This window comes from Triticum aestivum, chromosome 1B (assembly GCF_018294505.1).
Source record: "Triticum aestivum cultivar Chinese Spring chromosome 1B, IWGSC CS RefSeq v2.1, whole genome shotgun sequence".
Classification (NCBI taxonomy): Eukaryota; Viridiplantae; Streptophyta; class Magnoliopsida; order Poales; family Poaceae; genus Triticum; species Triticum aestivum.
Genome location: NC_057795.1, coordinates 669299405 through 669304310, shown reverse-complemented (window position 1 = coordinate 669304310; position 4906 = coordinate 669299405).

Genomic DNA, 4906 nt, shown 5'->3' with positions numbered 1-4906 from the left:
CATGGTGGATCAACAACACTGAGTTTGGAGAAGAAAACTATGTTGCACTCGAGTTTGTGCCTTCGTGAAGAAGTCTGCCAACTGTAACTCAGAGGGCACATAGTGGAGAGCAAGAGTCTGATCCTGCACAGCAGCACGCACAAAGTGGGCATCCATACCTATGTGCTTGGTGAGCTCATGCTTCACCGGGTCACACGCAATACTGATAGCACCTGTACTGTCTGACAGTAGGAGAGTCGAGGTAGTAGCACACACACCAAAGTCTTCAAGTAACCACCGTAACCAGATCACCTCAGTCATCAACATGGCCATGGCGCGCAACTCAGCCTCTGTACTCAAGTGAGAAACTGCGGTCTGTTTCTTTGTCTTCCAGGCAATGAGAGAGCCACCAAGAAAGACACAGTAAGCATACAGCGAGCATCGATCAGAGGGATCACTAGCCCAGGTATAGCATCAGAGTAGGCCTGAAGCTCAAGAGAGCTGGAGCAGGGAAAGAAAAGGCGGTGAGAGATCGTGCCACAAAGATATCGTAGAACACGAAGGAGGTGACTATAGTGGACAGAGGTGGGGTGGAAACAAACTAACTCAGGATGTGGACAGGATAGGAGATGTCAGGATGCGTAACAGCAAGATAGACAAGGCTACCAACGAGGTGACGGTAGCGAGTGGGATTAGGAAGGGGGTCACCATCAGAGGCACGAAGCTGAACGTTGAGCTCCATATGAGTCACAATAGTGCGCTCATCGCCAAGAGCAGCGTGAGCAAGAAGATCATGAATATATTTTTCTTGGGAGATGTAGAAGCCATCAGAGGTCGAGGAGATCTCAATCCCAAGAAAATAGCGAAGTGGACCAAGATCAGTCATGAGGAACTGGTCGCGAAGACGAGCCTTAACAAAGGCAATGTACTCAGAGTCGTCACTAGTGATGATCATGTCATCAACATAGAGAAGAAGAAGAGTCCGACCACGAGGAGACGTGTGAACAAACAACGCGGGATCATGATCACTAGGCAAGAAACTAGCATCAGTCACCACGGAGGCAAAGCGCTCAAACCAGGCGCGAGGGGCCTTTTTGAGACCATAGAGGGAGCGACGAAGCCTACAGACCATACCGTCAAGAGCATAATACCCCGGTGGTGGCTGCATATAAACCTCCTCACGTAACTCGTCATTTAGAAAGGCGTTCTGGACATCAAGTTGAGAGATGGACCAATGACGAACAGAAGCCACAACAAGAAGAGTGCGGACAATGGTCATGTGGGCCACAGGAGCGAATGTCTCATCATAATCGCGTCCCTGCTCCTGCTGAAAACCATGGGCCACAAGACGATCTTGGTAACGCTCAAGAGAACCATCGAAGCGAGTCTTGATCTTGTAGACCCATTTGCAGGTGATGGACGAACACCAGAAGGGAGGGAAACCAGATCCCATGTGCCAGAACGCTCAAGGACAGCCAACTCTTCGGCCATCGCAAGCTGCCATTCAGGCTGAGTCATGGCAGTCCGATAGGAAGTGGGCTCAGCAATAATAGAGAGACTGTACCGATCAGGAGAATAGCGATCAGGTGGAGGGCAAGACCGAGCACAGAGGTAATGAACCGGAGTAGGCGCGAACGGAGGGGCACCAGAGGTGGAAGGCACATCAGACACGTCAGGAGAAGCATCCTTAGTACAAGGGCGACGAGTATAGTGGGGAGGAAACGATGAGAGAGGGCGATGGACTGGAGATGATGGTGGAGAGGTGGAGGAGGAGGATGGAGAAGATGGTGTTGGTGGTGAAGGAGAATGAATGAGAGGTGTAGGAGGAAGATGTGAAAGATGAGGCACATAGCAGGGTGTATCAGGAAGGAGAAGAAAAGAAATATCGTCCACAGAGAAGCTCGAGGAAGATGGACGTGGGTAGTAAGAGCGAGACTCATCAAAGGTCACATCACGCGAGGTGCGCAAACGACGACCAACCGGGTCCCAATAGCGATAGCCCTTGTGCTCATCACTGTAACCAAGGAAAACACACTCAACCGACTGAGCAGTCAGTTTGGTGCGCTTGCGCGGGGCAAGAAGGACGTAGCACACACATCCAAACATATGAAGAGCTGAGTAATCAGGAGAGTGACCAGAGAGACACTCCATAGGGATACCACCATGCAACGCAGTCGATGGCTGAATGTTGATGCGATAGGTGGATGCAGAAACAGCCTCGGCCCAAAAGTGGGGAGGGAGAGAGGCAGCAATCATCAGCGCACGAGCCGTCTCAAGCAGATGACGATGCTTGCGTTCGGCAACGCCATTCTGAGCATGAGCACCAGGGCATGAGAACTGGGCAAGAGTGCCTTGTTCCACAAGAAAACCGTGCAACAGTTGGGAGATATACTCTCCAGCGGAGTCAGCATGAAAAGTACGAATGGGCGTGGAAAACTGGGTGTGAACCATGGCAGCAAATCATTTGTATATAGAGAGAACCTCGCTACGAGATTTCATGAAGTAGAGCCAAGTGTAGCAAGAGAAATTATCAATAAACAAAACATAGTAGCAATGAACACCTTTTGAATCAAAGGGAGCAGGACCCTAGACATCAGAATGAACTAAGTCAAAAGGACGTTGAGATACAGACTCACTAGTAGGATAAGGTAACTGGGTTTGTTTGCCAAGTCTGCAACCATTACAAGGTAAGGAAACATCTCCAGATTTAGACCCTAAGAGGCCCTGACGAACTAAAGAAGACAAGCGAGAGCCACATATGTGACCAAGGCGATGATGCCACTGCTGGAAGGACGCGGACGAAGAGGCAGCGAGAGCATGGGAGCTTGCAGAAGTGGTGGCAGCGGAAGGAACACAAAGCCAGTCAACCTCCCAAAGGCCCTCTGACTCACGGCGCCGGGGGCCAGCACCAACCAAAGTCTTGGTGCGACGATCTTGAATGGAGCAAGAGTCGGTATCAAGAATGACACGATAATCAGAATCAGTAAGTTGGGCAGCGGAAAAGAGATTCATGATAAGGCGAGGAACATGTGAAACACTAGGAACAGAAAAATATAGAGTGGAAAGAAGACCACGACCAGCAACAGGAAGAGGTGTGTCGTCGGCAGTAAGAACATTAACAGGTGAATCAAGAGGTCAAAGAGAAGACAGTGCAGAAGAATCAGAAGACATATGAAAGGAGGCTCCAGAATCCAGAACCCATGAAGATGTACCTGACTGTGTAGCTGTCTGTGATGGTGGGGACGTGGATGCAGTCACAGCAGCAGCGGAACCGATCGACGATGAGCCGGAGGAAGCCAAGAGACGCTTGAGTCTCACAATGTCCTGATCAGTGACTGACAGAGTCGAGGAAGATCCAGGAGTCCCACTGGAAAAGGAGCGCCTCTGGTCTCGCTTCTTCTCACAGCAATCAGACTCTGGATGACCTGGCCGAGAGCAGTAGCCACAGAAGGTGTCACGGCGCGACCGGCCCCTCTCAGCATAAGCAGGGCGGCCCACCCCCCTGGAGGTGTGGGGAGGAGCGGTGGAGTGGTGACCCGAGCAGACGACACAGGAGCCCGAGCAGCCAAAACAGATGGGACCACCAGCAAACCAGCAGAGCGAAGGCGGGTCTCCTGAGCATGAATCTCGGTAAGCACCTCCGAGATAGGAACACAATCATGAGCAAGCAAGTGAGCACGTCTGGGCTCAAACTCAGAGCGGAGACAAGATAAGAACTCATGGACCCACTGAAACTCCAGATCAGACCGAGTAGTCTGACAGCAACGATAGGTGCCACAAACAACTGTCCGAAGAGAGTCAAGCTGATATCCGATGGCAGAGCACTGTGAATAGAACTCATCAACAGAGGAATCACCTTGCTGGAGGGCATGCTCCCGACGCACCACCACTAGTAGAAAACGGAGCTTTAAAACCGGTTTGTAAGGGCCTTTAGTGCCGGTTATGGAACCGGCACTAAAGTGTAGGCACTAAAGCCCCCCCCCCCCTATAGTACCGGTTCGGCACGAACCGGCGCTAAAGTGCCACCACGTGGCGTGAGCTCGCGCCCTAGTATGGGGGACCTTTAGTACCGGTTGGTGTTACCAACCGGTACTAAAGGTTTTTTTTTTATTTTTTTTTGAAAATGTTGAAAAAAAAATTGATTTTTTTTCTATTTTAAATTTTTCTGAATTGTTTGATGATTTAGTCTCTAATCACCTCTCTTAACTGCTCAAGTGTGGATCACTCATTCCAAATCATCTAACTTCCCGACCAGTCACCCATCCCTCTCACTACTCCAGCCCGAGCACGCTTAACTTTCGGGTTCTATTCTCCTTCGTTTCCGAGTCTGCACTTGTTATTTTCCTGACAATAGTAAGATGTCAATCCTATTAACCCTCAGGAGTTTAGCTTGAGCATGAAGTCACACATTTCACCGTTTGAGTTTGAAACTATTATTCTAAAAAAACAGTAATTATTTAGTAACGCTAATATTTCTTGAATAAGTTTGACCATAGTTTGACCAAAATTCAAAAAATTGAAATACTTATTTAGTAACACTAATATTCTTGAATAATTATGTAGTAACATTAATACTTCTTGAATAAGTAGTTTGACCAAATTTAACCAAATTTTTTTAAAAAAAACTGAAATTTGACCATATCTTTTTTTCCTTTTCGAATTTGAGGATTCTAAAAAATTCCAAACAGGTTGTAGGCAGTCTCAATCGGATGCATATTTTCGTGCTGAATTTTTTGATATATTATACGTTTTTTTCCAACATCGTATGCAAAAGTTATAGCCGTTTTACATTTTCCCTACACTTTTTGCAAAACATGTCCAAATTTAAGTTTTCAAATTTTCCTAACTAGTAGATATAGTAATATAACTACCTCTCGAAGGATTTTATTTTTTGAAGTTTTTATCATTTTCTTTTGATTTTTTCAAA